The sequence below is a fragment of the Metopolophium dirhodum genome, chromosome 1, assembly GCF_019925205.1.
Source record: "Metopolophium dirhodum isolate CAU chromosome 1, ASM1992520v1, whole genome shotgun sequence".
Lineage (NCBI taxonomy): Eukaryota > Metazoa > Arthropoda > Insecta > Hemiptera > Aphididae > Metopolophium > Metopolophium dirhodum.
Window position 1 is genome coordinate 8277639 of NC_083560.1, and position 20862 is coordinate 8298500.

The 20862-nt window shown below is 29.6% G+C and overlaps 1 pseudogene; it reads right to left on the reverse strand.

The window, feature by feature from the left end:
* Window positions 1-3394: 3394 nt before the first annotated feature.
* Window positions 3395-5842, reverse strand: LOC132945268 (uncharacterized; annotated as a pseudogene).
* Window positions 5843-20862: the final 15020 nt, after the last annotated feature.

The window sequence follows — 20862 nt, forward strand, 5'->3', positions numbered from 1 at the left end:
AAACGAATGACTATAGATAAATGAAAATTTCACTGAATACTAAAATTAAGAATTTTCTATACACCGTAACAATTTCCAAATAATTTGACTCTTTTTGAGCTGTTTTCTCTCATAATCGTTTTTCTTAAACAATGATAGTATATAATTGAAATTTAACACCGTCCATTATATAATGACCCAATTGTAACCTACTGTACAGCAAAGCGACAACCTCCTACCACCTTTTTTATTTATTTTTTTGTGTTTGTGTAAACGATACTTAGTTGAAATATTGCTTCTATTTTAACTTCAGTATCTTGTTCGATGAGAAAGCGAATATTGTTGGTGCATTGAGGAGATCAATATTCAAAATTCTCAATAATTTTTAAAAGCGACAGGAAAAACAACATAACAATTAAGGAAAAACGTAAATTTTTACACAAAATTGGTTTTTCAAAAAATTGATTTTGGTCTTTGATGCAACTCTAAAGCAAATGAATTGATTTTTTTTTGAACCGTTTAGGAACATTTTCTATTTCCAATTTTATTAGATTTTTTCTCTATGAATGTCAATAAAACTTTATTTGATGGTTAAAAAAGTTTTAAAATTTAATAAAAGGCTCTTACTAAATTGTTACAATGATATTTGAAAAATATTAAAATTCCTTAGTCACAGTTTTTATTTATAAGCATTTAAAGATCAAATCTTCACAAAATACAGGAAATTCAGCCTCCGATCAAGCCTCAACCTGCCCGAATCACTCGCCGAAATACTCGCCAATCAACCCAAAGCCATAGCCGACATCATCCAATTCATCACAGCAGCAAACCTTCAACCAAAAATTTAAAATTAAGTCCTCAATAGTTTATTCATATTTAACATTAAACATGTAATTTAATCTTATGTATACCTAAACCCAATGGCCTATGTTGCCGAGGGCTCTTTTCTTCTAAAAAAAAAAAAAAAATATAGTAGGAGTCTTACCTAACCAGTCGAACAGTAAATATTACATTCTTACACCGACTACTAATCTGTGGAATACAATTATATATATATATTTTTTTTTGAACCTTTATAACATTTGTTGAGTTTAACGCTGGACGGATTAATGACTTCAGTATAAGTATAAATGAATAATAACACGACAATATGATTATGTATAAGTATAATATATAATAACGTACAACTGGACAATTTAACTGTGACAGTACATACACACACCGTATACGCACTGTACGACGGCACCTGTGCAAGTGAGTATTACATACTTCAAAGGCTCCCAAGGTCGTGTTACATCCGTAAAGAGAGTGGGTCGTATAATCGTATAACTAAGATACTAAATTTTACACACGTGTCAAGGTTAACTACTAATATTAATTGTATATTTCAACAACATTTGTCTTCAAGGAAATTAGACTTTCTTTTATTAACCATGTAGGTACCTTCATTATATTATAATACAAGCGAAATCAATTTAATATTTTGAATAAATTCACTTTATAACTATATAACGTTTTTTTTCGATAACCAAAACTGTATACGTTATTTTACATGCGTTGAATTTTATTTTATTCGTAGCTACGAAATTATGATATAATATTAGCTATAAGCATTTAATGCATACTAATAAAATTATGCACGATTATTTTTTATATTATTATTAATATCAAATAAACCAAATAATATTTAATGTCAATAATAATGCATTCAATTTAAAAGGAGATTTACTTATAGCGTACTAGCAAATGATGAAGAATTATATTAAAATGTATGAAAATGAAATATAATTATATATAATATTATATTATTTTGCCGTCTAGAATTTTATTTATTGTTGCTCGCTTTTGCGTTTATACGTGTAAATATGCGTGTGATTTATGTTTAAACAACTATATGTATACCTACATGGTACTCTCATTTGCGAAAACACTGTCATTGTCTTCTACTTAAGCCAAAATATAACTAGGTATCTACTCAACAACTACCGTAATTTACCGTTGTCGTAATTCACTTGTACAAAAACTAAAAAATAATTGTAGCAACTTACACGAACATCAATTTTATCTAAATTTCCATCTGCTTTTGATCTTAATAAATCTGTAGATTTTAGATAGTTTTGCTAGGTAAATTAAAATCTAGAAAATGTTAGTTATTGTGATAACGTGATCTTTGGATATGTAGCATATGCCAGAGGCTAAAATATAATTTTTTCGTACTACACATTTACATTAAACTGGAAGTTACAGTGGTCCCCCCTCCCCACAAGCGTATATGTTGATCCATACACATAAATATAAAGTAGTTACTTACAATAAATTTAACATTGCCTGTTAGTACATGTAACAATTATAAATATAAATATGTTACATGACACCTATGTATATAATACGAACTCTACGAACAGTAACGCCGTGTCCTACGTAAATACGGGAAATCCGATAATCGCAATATGATGCGACCGATCCGATACGATTTCGTCATCCGATATTGCGGCGATCGGACACGTGGCAAACGTGAGATCGCATTAAAAAAAGTCGTGCGACGGTTTTGTAGGTAGAAGGAACATTGTACATGCAATATTCGTTTAAAAACATTAATCATGCCTTTAACCACACTACAAAACAAAATGCTTCTGACTGAAAATTCGGTGCTTAAGTATTTATTATATAAAAGGTAAGTTATAAATTTAATTAAATAATGGTAAATTATTAATAATTATAAGTGAATTTATAAATATGTAGGTACAAAAAAATTAAAAAATCGTATCTTACCAGAGTTATCATTTTAAAAGACTGAATGATTTTTGGTGAGTTTTACCATTTATATAACCAAGTACGTTGTGATGACGTCTTATTTCGATCGTATACAAGGATGTCAGTTGCAACATTTGACTATATAGTTGAAATAATACGACCAGAATTTGATCTAAAGTCAACAAATTTTCAAGATCCCATACCAGTTGAAGAAAGATTGGTTGTAACAATTAGGTAAGCATTTAATCAATGAAATTAATTTATTATACTGGTATTAATTTATACAAACACACATAAACACAAATATATATTTATGTAGTATGTACCTAATAAACAAACATCTTTCAACAAAATAAAAAACCTTTCTTTTAAAAACTAATTTAAAACAATATTTTAAATGTAAGTACATTTTTAAATCTTTAAAATGTATTATGTTTCTACTTGTATTACAATATTGTTAAATACATTTTTTTTAAAGCAGACACCCTTAACTTACTACAAAAAAAGTACTAAAAAAAATGAATAAATATTTTTCAACAACAAAATAAAAAACCTTTTTTTTAAATAACTAATTTAAAACAATATTTTAAATGTAAGTACATTTTTAAATCTTTAAAGTGTATTTTGCACCTACTTGTATACAGTAAGTTGTTTAATAAACTTAGGGCAAGTAAGATAATGCGACATTTAATGATGATTCTTGATTTTGCGACAACTCATTTATTAAAATATTTTGGAATTGATTTCTCACTCGAAGCTTTTGAATGGAATCCATTTTTTTGAAATATGGTAAAAGAGATTGGAAAAAAAGCATATCTTCATCAATTTCTGGAGCAGTTACATTGGTAGACTGTTGCAACAATGCGACTTTTTGACTTTCAATTTTTAATAAATTTTCCAAATACTTATCATCGTCTACTTTTGGTTTCTTTCTTTTTCGAGATAGTAAACGCTCTGAATCACTAGACTGGTTTGTTACTGGTGTTGATGGTGTACTTGTTTCATTTGTGTGTATAAATTGAGTACTTTGACTAATCTCTGTTTCAATTTCTGGTGTTGATACATGATTATTTACAATATCTATCGTATAAGGATTTGATACTCCCGTATCTGTAATATAAGTGTCATCATTATTTATCTGACCAATAATATGATTATCTTCATAATTTTCTGCGTTTTCTGTATCTTCCTCATCCGTAATATTTCCATCAGAAACCCTTGGAGTTGTGGTATCTTTTAAAAAAAGCAACAAATTATAATAAGACCATTTCCCAGTATATATTTCAGCTCCTTCTTGTGGATCTCCTGAGCGGCATTTCTTAACTTTTTTTTTCTCTCTTAAGAAAGTGTCTCGTAAATTTCTCCACTTTTTTTTTTGCCTCTTCCTCTATAAAAATAAATTAACTAAAATATAACAATAGCTCTAACTTCAAATGTTATATATGTATAACAAAAAATTGCTCAAAGATCAATTAATTGGGAACCTAATTTACTACATGTTCGTGTATTTTTAACGAAATAAAATATTTTTGATTTTGTGTGAAGAAAATCAAAAACAAATTTCAAATATCAAATTGTCTATTTTTTTTTATTAAAATTGTTTATTATTTGTAGGTACTTGGCGACTGGACTAGCATTTAGACAACTAGCAATAGCATTTAGAATATCTAAGACTGCAGTGTCTAATATAGTGATCGAGGTGTGTATAGCTTTATGGAATTCATTAAAAAACAAGCATATGTCTACTCCTACAGTAGATGGTTTTAAAAATATTGCAAACGAATTTTATAAGAAATGGAATTTTCCAAATTGTGTTGGAAGTTTAGACGGAAAACATATCCGTATGAAATGTCCGAAAAACTCCGGGAGCATGTTTTTCAACTATAAACAATACTACTCTATTGTTTTAATGGCAGTAGCTGATGCCAACTATATATATTTGTTATGATAGATGTTGGTTCGTATGGTAAAGATAGCGACGGCAGCGTCCTGTGTAATACACAGTTGTATCAACGTCTGGAAAATGGTACATTAAAACTGCCAAAACTGAGTAACTTGCCTAATTCAAATCTTAAAGCACCGTATGTATTTGTTGGTGATGAAACTTTCCCGTTACGCAATTGTATAATGAGACCCTTCCCTAGAAAACAATTAGCATCAGCTAATGATAAAAAACATTATAACTATCGTCTTTCTAGGACAAGAATGACTATTGAGTGCGCTTTTGGCATTGCATCTTCTAAATTTAGAATACTTCAAAAATCAATTGAAACTAAAGTTGAGAATGCAGATCATATTGTGAAAGCTATATGTATATTACACAATGTAATAATTGATAGAGAGAACGAATCTTCGCGTCAATGTACCATCATATCGGAAAATTTTAACATTGCAAATGTACAAGAAAGTAATAAAATAATGAGACTCCGTGCCAACAGATCTAACAATCGTGCTTCCCGTACTGCTATTGATATTAGAAATATATTTGTAGAGTTTTTTAAAACTAATAATATTACTGAAACAAATATGTAAGTAAAATATATGTACCTAATTAATATTGAAGTAATTTTAAGTAAGTTTTTACTATATACCTACGTATATTATAATAATGTATACTTAAATAGGTAGGTAACTAAAATCAGTTTCATTTCTTTAAGTTTCTAACGTAAAATTTTGAAACTGGTATTCAGTTCTATTGTTTAGTATAATCTCATTTTAATTATTAGGTATAAAATTAAAAATACAGTGTAAAATGGATACTAATTATTAAACCTATTATTATTATATTATAAACTACTTACTATCCATTTTTGTATTTTTTGCAACTTCGTCCCATTCTCTGTCGGAAATTAATCTATCCCTATACTTTTTGTTCCACTTATTCCACAACACATTTCTCTTTTGTATTTCCGATATTAATAATTCCATAATTAAATAAAATAATATAGGTAAGTAAAATAAGGTAATAAAAAAATAATGTAATAATACAATAATATTACATTATAATATACGTAATAACTAATAAGTAAACACCCAGCGTGAAAATCGCATAAGAATATGCGATCAAAAACAAACTATTTTGTTTTTCAACGCACACGACTAAACGCATCCGATAAAACCGGTCGTATCGGTCGTGTCGCATTGGTCACGTCGGACACTCCCGTTCGTTTCCTGTGATTTGTTTATTTTTAGAAATCGTATCTGTCGCATCGTATTGCGATTATCGCATTATCGTATTTACGTAGGACACGGCGTAACCTTACATACTTACTCTGACCGTTTATCTGTGGCAGGGGTGAAATTAAAGGTGGTTGAGGGTTAATAGATTCCCCCAGAACCGTAGAGCACTCTGCTTGTGGCGATGGACTGCTCTCGAGATAAACTGGGCGATTTTTTGATGTTACTTTGCCATTATATAACTGGTTTTGTCCCCTCTTAGATCATCGCAGCGTAGCCTTGAAGTTTAGATGTTGAAGTACTTAAACGAATATTTATTGGTGTATATTATTGTTAAGATAAGCACATATTACTTGTGCTTGTGATTTGCATAAGAAATGTATGTATTTGTGACTTTAAGTTCTTGTAACTTGGAGTACTTTGGTCTGTATGCTTAATGTTTCTATTATTATTTGTGTATCAATATTATATTAAGTTTTGTGGGTATGTAGAATTGGATGCTGGCTAGGTGGTCAGTCTGGAATGTGTAGTTGTTTTAATTGCTTTGTTATTGGAGACGATTGCGTCAAGTGGTACATATCCGTATCGTTTTTTTTATATCTGTTTTGAGACGTTGGTTTCCATATATGGGCATCATAATGCGTTGATGGCTGTGAATTATAATATTATATTGATACTAATGAAGAGTTGAATTTTTGAACTGCGTATCATTTCCTAATTTTCCACCAGTAATATTATTCTTCCGCGTAATGATGAAAAATTATATTAACATTTATGAAAATGAAATATAATTATATACAGGTAATAATATATTTTACTGCTGTGTAGAATTGATTGTATTCTGATTGTATATTGATTGAAGCCTGAAGTCTGTATACCTAAGTTTACCGAGACAGCACAACAAATAAAAATGTAGTTGTCAGGGTTAAATCACACACGAATAAATTATTGTTGTTTAATCGGTACAAAAACACTCATATAAAACTAAAACATATTTGTGGCAAGAGTACTCTAGTACTCTACCTATTAACCACACGTTATACAGTTTTCTCAGACTATTGCCGAATAGTCCAAATAGCCCAACGAATCGTAAAAAAAAATGAGATTGCAAAAATTTTAAAATGTTTTTGAAACTATTTGTGCATAGTTTCAACACTAATATATCAATAACCTTACATACTTACACCCAAGGCTGGGCAAGTATATGATTTTTTTTAACACAGTTAAATTAAGTTAATATGCACCAATAACAAAAAGTTAAAAAAAAGTTAATTTGTTGATACAACGCTAGCGTACTTAATTTTTTCCCAATCCAAAACTTAATTATAGGATATAGTGTTAATACTTCATACAGTATTTCCATATAAGTTAGATTCAAATGATATAAATATTTAACTTTAAACAATTTACGATACATATTTTTTGACATGAAAACGAAATAGACTGAAGTTGTGAATATTATAAAATTAAAAGCAAAATAAATTAACTTAACTTACTTCTTAAAATGAAAAATTAACTCGTTCAATTCACGTTAATTAAGAAAGAAATATTAGTAAGTTAACAGTTAAGTTAATGAAAAGCCAAAAGTAACTATTTAAATTAATAAGTTAAAATAAAATAAACTTTTCACTTAACTTTAACTTTTTAACTCGTTAATGCCCACCCTTGCTTAAATATTTTTAATAAATTCACTTTATAACTTATTACACAGCATTACTTTTTTGAAAGTTTTTTGTTATGAGAGTGTTTTTGTGCTAATAAAACAATTATAATTTATTCTTGTGTGATTTAACCCTGAAAACTACATTTTTATTTGTTGTGCCGTCTGATTAAACATAGGTGTACAGACTTCAGGCTTCAGACCAATAAAAAAAAAATCAATTCAGAAAAAAAAATTATTATTACCTATTTATAAATATATTTAATTTTCATAAATTGTAATATAATTTTTCATCATTACGTGGAAGGATCATTGGTGGAATGAAAAGGCTCCTGGTACTCATATATCGTTATAATAGCAGTTAAAAAAAATTAAAAATACATTGCCACAATTTTTTTTTATAAGCATTTAAGGTTCGAATTTTGACAAAGTTTATCAAATTTAATAATGTAATAATTATTTTGCTGTTAAAAATGTGTAAAATGTTCCACTTTTATATTAAGTAGAAGACAATGACAGTGTTTTCGCAAATGAGAGTACCATGTAGGTATACATATAGTTGTTTAAACATAAATCACACGCATATTTACACGTATAAACGCAAAAGCGAGCAACAATAAATAAAATTCTAGACGGCAAAATAATATAATATTATATATAATTATATTTCATTTTCATACATTTTAATATAATTCTTCATCATTTGCTAGTACGCTATAAGTAAATCTCCTTTTAAATTGAATGCATTATTATTGACATTAAATATTATTTGGTTTATTTGATATTAATAATAATATAAAAAATAATCGTGCATAATTTTATTAGTATGCATTAAATGCTTATAGCTAATATTATATCATAATTTCGTAGCTACGAATAAAATAAAATTCAACGCATGTAAAATAACGTATACAGTTTTGGTTATCGAAAAAAAACGTTATATAGTTATAAAGTGAATTTATTCAAAATATTAAATTGATTTCGCTTGTATTATAATATAATGAAGGTACCTACATGGTTAATAAAAGAAAGTCTAATTTCCTTGAAGACAAATGTTGTTGAAATATACAATTAATATTAGTAGTTAACCTTGACACGTGTGTAAAATTTAGTATCTTAGTTATACGATTATACGACCCACTCTCTTTACGGATGTAACACGACCTTGGGAGCCTTTGAAGTATGTAATACTCACTTGCACAGGTGCCGTCGTACAGTGCGTATACGGTGTGTGTATGTACTGTCACAGTTAAATTGTCCAGTTGTACGTTATTATATATTATACTTATACATAATCATATTGTCGTGTTATTATTCATTTATACTTATACTGAAGTCATTAATCCGTCCAGCGTTAAACTCAACAAATGTTATAAAGGTTCAAAAAAAAATATATATATATAATTGTATTCCACAGATTAGTAGTCGGTGTAAGAATGTAATATTTACTGTTCGACTGGTTAGGTAAGACTCCTACTATATTTTTTTTTTTTTTTTAGAAGAAAAGAGCCCTCGGCAACATAGGCCATTGGGTTTAGGTATACATAAGATTAAATTACATGTTTAATGTTAAATATGAATAAACTATTGAGGACTTAATTTTAAATTTTTGGTTGAAGGTTTGCTGCTGTGATGAATTGGATGATGTCGGCTATGGCTTTGGGTTGATTGGCGAGTATTTCGGCGAGTGATTCGGGCAGGTTGAGGCTTGATCGGAGGCTGAATTTCCTGTATTTTGTGAAGATTTGATCTTTAAATGCTTATAAATAAAAACTGTGACTAAGGAATTTTAATATTTTTCAAATATCATTGTAACAATTTAGTAAGAGCCTTTTATTAAATTTTAAAACTTTTTTAACCATCAAATAAAGTTTTATTGACATTCATAGAGAAAAAATCTAATAAAATTGGAAATAGAAAATGTTCCTAAACGGTTCAAAAAAAAATCAATTCATTTGCTTTAGAGTTGCATCAAAGACCAAAATCAATTTTTTGAAAAACCAATTTTGTGTAAAAATTTACGTTTTTCCTTAATTGTTATGTTGTTTTTCCTGTCGCTTTTAAAAATTATTGAGAATTTTGAATATTGATCTCCTCAATGCACCAACAATATTCGCTTTCTCATCGAACAAGATACTGAAGTTAAAATAGAAGCAATATTTCAACTAAGTATCGTTTACACAAACACAAAAAAATAAATAAAAAAGGTGGTAGGAGGTTGTCGCTTTGCTGTACAGTAGGTTACAATTGGGTCATTATATAATGGACGGTGTTAAATTTCAATTATATACTATCATTGTTTAAGAAAAACGATTATGAGAGAAAACAGCTCAAAAAGAGTCAAATTATTTGGAAATTGTTACGGTGTATAGAAAATTCTTAATTTTAGTATTCAGTGAAATTTTCATTTATCTATAGTCATTCGTTTTTTAGATATTTTTTTTTGATAAGGGTAGAAAAATTTGTAAGGAATATTGTATTACATTTTAAAATCTTAGGTTAAACATACGAACATGTAAATTCTAAAATAATTATTTCCGCAAATGTTTTCGTACCATTATTGTTATTAACTCATTGAAATACATATGTTTAAAAAAAAATTGTTATTGTACATTTATAGCATAAGAAAAACTATTATTACAAATGTCTAGTCGTTATATAGCTATAATAGCTTAGGCTGGGTTGAATCAGTCAGGACGTCTTGTTTTATATTATTCATATATTTCATTTTAATACATTTTATAATTCAATAGTTTTATATCACAGTAAAGTGGCGTAATTATCAATTTGTATAAGGTAGAAAAATGGCATTTTTTAAATACATAATACAAAATACTACATAAATAAGATAAATATAAGAAATACAACTTTTTAAAGTACAGTGGTGAGTGGTATCTGTGAATTTAGATAGGTACTATCTTATCAAAAATTCTAAAAATTATTAGATTTTGCTATAAAATTCTAAACAATTTAGTACCTACACAAAATATACAATAAGAGCGGTTTATGGTCATTTTCAGTTTCCAATTTTTTTTAGTTTTGTTTTCATTAATTGTCAATAAAATTTTATTTGTTTGGTAAAAATGCGTGAAAATGTAATACAAGGCTCCTGATAAATTGTTACAATAGTAGTTGAAAAATATTAAAATACATAGGCACAATTTTTTTTATAAGTTTTTAATGTTCAAATTATAAGATAGTTTTTTTGCAAGTGTGAGTACCATGTAGGTAAATGGTTGTATAAACATATACCATACGTATGTGTACACGTATAAACGCAAAATCGAGGAACGATAGACAAAATTCTACACGGCAGATAAATATATTATTATACATAATTATATTTCATTTTCATACATTTTAATATAATTTTTCATCATTTGGTGGTACGCTATAAGTAAGTAATGATAATATTATTTGGTTTATTTGATATTAATAAAAGTATAAATAATAATCGTGCATTTATAATATTTTATGAGTATATTTTATAATATTGCTTATTGATAATACAATTAAAAAAGTATTTCAGTACCTACCTAGTGTTTAATAAACTGATAAAAAATAGTATTTAAAATATTCTCCAAAAAATAATTTAATAAAAATACTAAGAACAAACCTAACAATTTAACAATACCGCTACACATTTTTACAATATTGGATAATCACTCGATATCTCATGTAGCGGTTTTGTTATTATATTTTTATTCAAAAACGAATAACTGTAGATACATGACAATTTTACTGAATGTTTGTATTAGAATTTTCTATACACCATAACATTTTGAATATATGTTGACTCAATTTGGGCTGTTTACGGACATTGTCAGTTTTCAATTTTTTTAGTTTTATTTTCCATAAATATCAATCAAATTCTATTTGTTGGTTAAAAAAGCGTGAAAACTTAATGCAAGGCTCCTAATATATTGTTACAATATCGTTTGAAAATATTAGGTTATATTTAAAAGGATGAGAACCGATGGTAAAAAGTACATATATAATATAATAATATGTTAGTTTTCATACCAGTCGAACAGTAATATAAAATTCTTACACCGACTGTTAATCTGTGGAGTAAAATTATATATATATTTTTTTTTTTGTAAAAATGACTGAATTATAAAATGTATGAAAAAAATTTACTATTTGAATTTAGTGATCACTAATACAATTTAATGTTTATTAATAGTGTTGAATAAAATACTTTTAAAAAGTATTTGAGTACCTGCCTAGTATTCAATAAACTATTAAAAATATTCACCATAAATAATTTTTCTAATGTATTTCTAATTTAAGTTTTAAATATAATTTATTTTCACAATTAGTAGGTCCCTAGATTTTAATAACCGACATATTATGGGTTTTTTTTATTATCAAACATCTACCCCAATCCGCCTTTGAAAGCATGTATAAAATGCTATTCGTGCAAAGTTTCAACACTAATCGATCAATAACTTACACCAAGGCCGGGCAAGTATATGATTTATTTTAACTCAGTTAAATTAAATTAATATGCACCAATAACAAAAAAATTAAAAAAAGTTAATTTGTTTATACAACGCTAGCGTACTTAATATTTTTCCAACCCAAAACTTAATTATAGGATATAGTGTTAATACTTCATACAGTATTTCCATATGAGTTAGATTCAAATGATATAAATATTTAACTATAAACAATTTACGATACATATTTTTTGACATGAAAACGAAATAGACTGAAATAGTGAAATATTATAAAATTAAAAGCAAAATAAATTAACTTAACTTACTTCTTAAAATGAAAAATTAACTCGTTCAATTCACGTTAATTAAGAAAGAAATATTAGTAAGTTAACAGTTAAGTTAATGAAAAGCCAAAAGTAACTATTTAAATTAATAAGTTAAAATAAAATAAACTTTTCACTTAACTTTAACTTTTTAACTCGTTAATGCCCACCCTTGCTTAAACGGTCGGTGTAAGCCTCTGTGGCAGGGGTGAAATAAAGGGTGGGTGAGGGTGAATAGATCCCCCAGAACCTTTATAAAATTTTTGACATGAAAATTAGTCTTTCTTTTATAAACCGTGTAAGTATCTAGCTTCATGATATTATAATACAAACAAAATTAATTTAATATTTTTAATAAATTCACTTTATAACTTATTACACAGCTTTTTTTTTTGAAAGTTTTTTTTTTTATGTGAGTGTTTTTGTGCTGATAAAACAATAATAATTTATTCTTGTGTGATTTAACCCTGAAAACTACATGTTTATTTGTTGTGCCGTCTGATTATACATAGGTGTACAGACTTCAGGCTTCAGACCAATAAAAAAAAAATCAATTCTACGTGGCAGAAAAATAAATTATTACCTATTTATAAATATATTTAATTTTCATAAATTGTAATATAATTTTTCATCATTACGTGGAAGGATCATTGGTGGAATGAAAAGGCTCCTGGTACTCGTATATCGTTATAATAGCAGTTAAAAAAAATTAAAAATACATTGCCACAATTTTTTTTTATAAGCATTTAAGGTTCGAATTTTGACAAAGTTCATCAAATTTAATAATGTAATAATTATTTTGTTGTTAAAAATGTGTAAAATGTTCCACTTTTATAGCTAAGGATTGGAAATTTAAGACAAGGTTCCATTTAAATAGGTTATATAAAAATTACTTTATTCACAATAATATCATTAAATATACTTGGTAATATACTAATGTCATAAACTGACTCAACGTTTTCTTTTAGAATCATTTTTCTTATACAATAATATTATATCATTGAATTCAAATTTAACACCATCCATTACAGTGACCCACTTGTAACCTACTGTACAGCAGAGCGACATCCACTTACCTAAATTTTTTAATCTTGAAATTACTCATATTATTTATATCTATTTAACTAATTATATTGTATTGTAAAGTAAACACGAATTAAAATTATTAAAACAATATTATAATCCGCATATTAATTTTTTGAGCGTTCCGGTTCGTAAGACTTTCCATTTCGAGCACTGGTCGGCCTGTTGCCTCAGATAGTTTTATATTCTCGATCTTAAAATCTTGTATTGTTTACTTTCTGCGGCCAACACCCTTTTATTATCACTATTATTTTTATTATTATTGGCTGTGTATTGTCTACCAGCATCGACAAATCTGTTGCCTGTTTTTGCACTTTTTTTTTTTGGTCCGTTATTAAAGCGACCCTAATTATTAATTTTTGTATCCGCTAACTAATCGTTTGTGTTTTTCGTAAGTGTATCTACTAATAAAGCGATCACATTATATTGTCACTTTTATTGTGCACACGGTTGCATTATAACACATTATTATCTGTTACTATTGTGCTTGAAGTATACTGAAATCTTAAGTCTTTACTTAATTTCTATTATTATTCTCACCGTCAAACTTGGCGGCTGGTTAATGTCAACGTCGGTGCCATCAGTAGTTACCGCGTAAGTCCACCAGCAACGTAGGTGCATACGTTGTGTGAGAGGCCGCCCAGGTCTTCCTGGTCGACTTCTGCCTACAGCGTCACTCCACCACATATCAAGACGTCAGAAATGTTAAGTTAGTTTAAGTATTATCCCATGTTTTTGTGAGCTCTGTGGTACTTGCACCAAACTGAGTCAACCACAGAGATTCCCTCCCCATAACTAGCCTGCACCATCATCATTCCTTCGGCAGGTCTTTCCTATCCTCGCTGTTATCGTCGTCGTGCGTAGAATTGCCTACCAGTCAAGCATCAGGTGAGGGCACATATGGTTGCCTGTCCAGTGCAATATTAGTCGTTAGTGGTGACATAATCAAAAACATAAATCGTTCTCGGGCATGGGCGTAACTAGGATTGAATAGTTACAGGGGCTAGAGTCCTACAAAATCAAAGTTTAAAATAACACGTGGGGGGGGGGGGCAAAGCGTCCCACACCATCCTTATAAGATTCACTGTAATTTAGTTGTTACAAAAAGTCAGCTAAAACCAAATTTTATTATAAACCATAATTTTTTAGGTCATCTTCGTTCTCAGCACTAGGTACTTTATTTTTTTAATTTGAATATACTGAACATTTTGATAATTGTATAAAAATCGAACGTATTTATGCATAACGTATACGTACTCAAAAATAAAAATAACGGCTCGCGGCTGTGACAGTCTGTAATAGAACCTACCTACTTTGCCGTCTGCACAGAGAGTGTTACAGACGCACAGTAATTGAGAACTGAGAATTGGAAAATAAAATGATTATATAATAGTATTCAACCACTATACGAAAGGGCGATACAAGTAATATAGGTAATACGAATACGAATACGGGACACAGGCACCAGCTATTTAAAGATAATAAAATAATATATTAATATTATAATATATCATAAGGGCGTTATATTGGTAAGCTTGAAGCTAATATGCAATAAGGAGATAAGCTATTACTCTATTACCTTAAACACATAAACACATTTATTCCGCAAAAACCTTGACCAATTACGATAAATTCGTACTTGGTACATACATACACAATTTCAATTATTTTATATCATATTTAATAATATAATAATTTCTTATTAATTTCTCATGTTAAACATTTTTTTTTTTTTTGTAACGACTATAGATATTACTATTATTATTATTATTATTATTATAATATTATTTTTTAACTAAAAGTTTATAAAATGTTAAATTTGTATAGCTTATGATTGAAAATTTAAAACAGGCTACAACGTAAGTAGGTTATTTTATAACCGAAAAATCTAAAAATATAATAGACAGTTTTATTTTATAGTTATTTTATGTTCAAATGTTTACGAGATTACATACTAAGTAACTTATAGTAGTTTAAACCTATAGTTCTTATCTATATGAGTAAACTAAAAATAAAAGGAATAAAGTTTTGGAGAGGTTTTGTCTTATCGAACTTACTATATTGTAAAACTTCGGTAGTAGCCCTAGCATTTGAGCCCCCCTACCCGAAAAAAAATCTTGGCTACGGCACTATATCAGTTAAGCATGAAAATACGACGGTGAAGTCAGACTTTGGAGGTTAGACTTAGTTTTAAACTTTTAAAGTTTTAGTTAATTGAAGTATATTTTGTTTTCACACACACCCGGTGTGGTCACTCGCTCGGACAATATTAAAATCAATAACATCCTTCCACTTTGAATGAATTCTTAACTTAATAAAATACGTAAATTCACCAATTTTTAAGGAAATAACTTTCGAAATAATGATTTCAGCAAATTGCGTTTTGCAAAATTGTTCTTAAGTCTTAATTTGTTGAAATATGAATGTTTCAAAATAATCTAAAAAAAATGCTAGGTAGCTGGGTAATATAAAGCCAATTATATTATAATATTTTGTATTTATTATATTTAATTAGTTTTTAGTATTATGTGTTTAAAAAAATATCTATCCACTCCCTTATACAAATTCATAATTACGCCACTATTCTGTGATATAAAACTATTGTATAAATTATTGAATTATAAAATGTATGAAAATGGAATGTAAAATAATAATATATAATATTTTTACTTTTCTGATTTTTTATCAAGTAAGTATGGTAATTGAAATGAAAAATGTCTGTATTTTGAAAACTTCTAGAATTTGGGTTGTATAGGAAAATACTAAAAATGTAAATCAGTATTGATGAGTAGGTGGTTAATTTAAATAGCTTTAATATAAAATATTAATGAGAGAGATTTAATATCACTCACAAGCGGTATAATTACTTAAATCCATAAAAACGTCGGCGTGAACAGTTTTATTTTTTAACTTATCTTCTAAACTATGATAGCTAGAAAGTTAGTTGATAACTCATTAAAAATGGATTATCAAGTAGATACTAAACATGGAATTAAAATTTTTTTTTAAAATTATTTAATTTTTCACAGATAAAAAAAGTTTTTTTTTGCTAGATTTTCATTTAACGAGGTAAATTTCCAAAACTGGAGAATGGATTTCGTTATTTGAGGAGTTGTTGAGCAGTTGCCCCTCTCTTGGATTTTTTTGGGCTGATTATCATATATTATTATTGATGATTTTAATGTTCTAAAAACTAAAATTTGCCCTAACAATTCTAAATAGTGCACTAAATTATTTTTATCTTAAATATCAAAGATATAAATTCTTATGTACATTTAAAACTTTTATATAATTGTAGAAAAGTTTTACAGACAGAAATTATCATTTAGACTTATTATTTAATCTGAAAATTAACTATTTTATTTCTGTACCTATAGCTTTAGAGTTAAGGTCATATATTTAATATAAAAATCATATAAAAACAAGTGTAAATTTAAAAATACAATTTAAAATTTAAATTTAGAAATACTTCAAAATGTTCTAAAAATCTTTAAATGGAAAAATGACGTTAAATTCAAAATCTTCAAAAAGTTTTATGTACGCAAATTCACAAATTCAAATGACACGGTTTTTGAATATGATTCGTTCAACTCCCCCTCAAATCCAGACTGGACAACTAATACCGGTAAAAGGAATCTGTCATCTTCCTCAAACCCGAGTTCTCCGAATCATGATCCAAGCAAAAAAATGCAAAAACTATTTATAACTGCAAATCGGTACGAACCGCTAGCGCAAACTGAATCCACCAACTCACCAGTCAACCCAACACCTGAAACACCTGAAATACCTATCATTGCAGACAAAATTAAATTACCACCGCCAATTTTTGTAAAAGGTGTATTAAACTTTCCAGACCTATGCTCATCTTTAATTGAGATAATTGGAGTAGATAACTTTGTTTGCAAATCCTCGACTGACAGCTTAAAAATTCAAACCTCCAACCCTGAATCCTACAGAACACTCATCCATTTTTTAAAGGAAAAAAAAGCCCAATATCACACATTTCAACTCAAAGAAGATAAGCCGACGCGTGCCGTTATCCGAAATCTCCACCCGACTACATCCACAGATCTTATAAAAAGCGAATTAGAACTGCGTCTTTTCGAGGTAAGGAAAGTCACAAACGTACTACATAAGACCAGCAAATGCCCACTACCTCTTTTCTTCGTTGACCTTGAACCAACTCACCATTCGAACGATATTTTCAAACTCTCCTGTTTGCTGCATACAAAAGTCAAAGTCGAGGAACCATATAAGCCTAAAGTAATAAGCCAGTGCCTCAACTGCCAGGAGTATGGCCACACGAGAGCCTACTGCGGGTATTCTGCTCGCTGTGTTCGTTGCAGTGCTTTCCACCCATCCTCAGAATGTTCCAAATCACGTGATTCACCAGCCGAATGCGCGCTGTGCTCTGGGGACCATCCGGCCAACTACAGAGGTTGCAGCGTTTATAAAGAACTCCAGCGCCGCAAAAAACCTGTCTCAAGTAATGCTTTCATATCAGATAATGTTAGATATAAGTCTCATAATGTACAAGTTAGCCACCCAGAAAATGGTACTCCTCCAAACCTTTCACCATCCTACGCCCAGGCTACTGCAGGCCAATCACAAAACCTCCCGACACCCGAATCAGCCCCTAATATAAATTCTACAATTACAAATTTCCTAGAAGATTTCAAAACTCTTATAAATCCTCTAATCTCTCTCCTCACGAAAGTCATTTCCAGTCTTCTAGATAAAAAAAAATGAATAATGCTTTTACAAATAAATCCCTCCTAACATTATTGTTCAATGCAAATGGTTTAAAAAACCACGTTATCGAACTACAAACTGTTCTATATGATAAAAGAATCGACCTTGCCCTCATAACAGAAACCCATTTTACCCAACACTCACATATTTACATTCCCGGTTACAAACTACTTAAAACAAATCACCCAGACAACACTGCTCATGGTGGAGTAGCCATTCTTATAAAATCAACAATAGCATTCCAAGCCCTCCCCAATTTTTGCCAAGACTTTCTTCAATCCTGTGCCATAATAATTCATCTTAACAATGTCCCTATAACGGTTGCAGCTTTATACTCTCCCCCGAGACACAATCTCAATAGTGAACATTTCACGAATTATTTCAAAACAATCAATAATAATTTTATTATTGGTGGCGATTACAACGCTAAACATCAAAATTGGGGTTGCCGCGTAAATAACCCGCGTGGTATTGTCCTTCACAACTTCGTATCTACAAAAAATTTCAAAATATTAGCTCCCCCAGGTCCTACCTACTGGCCTACCTCCCCTCAAAAAAGTCCGGATATTCTTGATATCTTTGTCGTGAAAATTCCTTCTAGTTTATACTGCACTACTAATAATATCCTTGATCTAAATTCAGATCACTCATCAGTTCTCCTTACACTTAATGACTACCCCTCAACTCATGAAACACCACCTAAACTTTTTAATACCTCCACTGATCGCTTCAAATTCCATGATATAGTTAACCAGACAATCAAACTAAATGTTAAATTAAAAACGAATGACGATATTGATTCAGCTGTAAATAGTCTCACAAATCTAATTCAATCCGCGGCCAGGTCCTCCAACTCAGTTGCTAATACAAACTCGCTCTCCAAAAACAAATTCCCACTACCAAATCACATACGTATGCTCATAGCTGAAAAACGGAGAGCCAGAGCTCTCTATCAACGAACCCACCTCCCATCCCACAAACAAAAATATAATAGTCTGGCCAACTCACTTAAAAAAATTCTAACACAAAACAAATCCCTTTCTATCGCGAATCACCTATCCAACCTATCGGCAAAAGATGGAAGTCTTTGGAAAGCAACCAAGCAAATACTTCAACACAATCCTGCAATCCCTCCAATAAGGAAAACTGATGGCAGTTTTGCTTCAACTGATCTCGAGAAAGCTGAATTATTTAAAAATCATCTCTACGAAATCTTCCAACCTCACCCAGATATAATTGATCCTGTAAACGTAAATACTGTCCAAACTCTCCTCAACTCTCCACTTCCACTTTCCCTTACAGAGAAACACTTCACACCAAATGACATCAAATTCACAATTCAAAAATACCAACTCAAAAAATCTCCGGGTTTCGATTTTATCACAGCCGAAGTGGCTAGATGTTTACCAAAACGTGCTATAATCTTACTAACCCATATATTCAACGCAATTCTGAGGCTCTCCTATTTTCCACTCATCTGGAAGTTTTCTACAATTATACTAATTCCAAAGCCAGGCAAACCCCTTGACTCTCTTCCTTCCTATAGACCGATTAGCTTGCTCCCCTTTTTTGCCAAAGTTCTGGAAAGACTCATACTCAAACGCATTCTTCCCTTCATAAATGCAAATAATATATTACCGGACAATCAGTTTGGCTTTCGCGCCAAGCATTCTACCATTCATCAAGTTCACAGGGTTGTTGATGCTATTACCTTTGCGTTGGAAAAAAAGTTATTTTGCACATGTGCATTCCTTGACATCTCCCAAGCTTTCGATAGAGTATGGCATGAAGGGCTGCTATACAAACTTAAGAAATGTATACCCCCAACATATTACATTCTCATTAAATCTTATCTTGAAGATCGATACTTTCAAATTCGTCATGGATCTGCATTTTCTAGTGTAGCAGATATCAGAGCTGGCGTTCCGCAAGGAGGAATTCTATCCCCAGTTTTGTTCAATATTTATACCTCAGACCAACCTACTACGCCCAATACCTTAGTGGCGGACTACGCAGATGACAAAGCTATAATATCAACTAGCGCAGACCCTGTTTTAGCTTCCACTTATCTTCAAAATAATCTCTCCCAAATGGAGGACTGGTACAGGAAATGGCGGTTTAAAATCAATCAAACAAAATCTATTCATACAACTTTCACTCTTAAACAAGCCCAATGTCCGGCTGTAACTCTCTATAACATCCAAATTCCCTCAACCCCTACGGTTAAATATCTCGGACTAACACTCGATCGCCGTCTCACTTGGGCACACCATATTAAAACTAAACGGTCACAGCTGAATTCCAGGCTACGCATGCTTAAAACACTCCTCATTAACAATAAATACACAAACTTAAACACTAAGCTACTATTGTACAAATCCCTTCTCAATCTCTTCTCAACTTTATTCAGAGTCAGAACTAAGAAGGTTGATTTTATAGATTATGAGATGTAGTGATGGGACCAAGTCAATACAGCAGTGTCAACAATGTTTTTATTTTTTTTATAAAAAAATTAAATGTTCATAGACGGCATACCTACATTAGCTACAACTTTTTTAAGTCAATGACTAAATGGGCTAGAAATATTTAATTTTATAAATTACCTAAAATTATAAAACCAACCGTATCATTTTATCTATTAAAAATAATGTATTTGATTATTTAAAATAATTTAATTAAAATGAATGCTGTA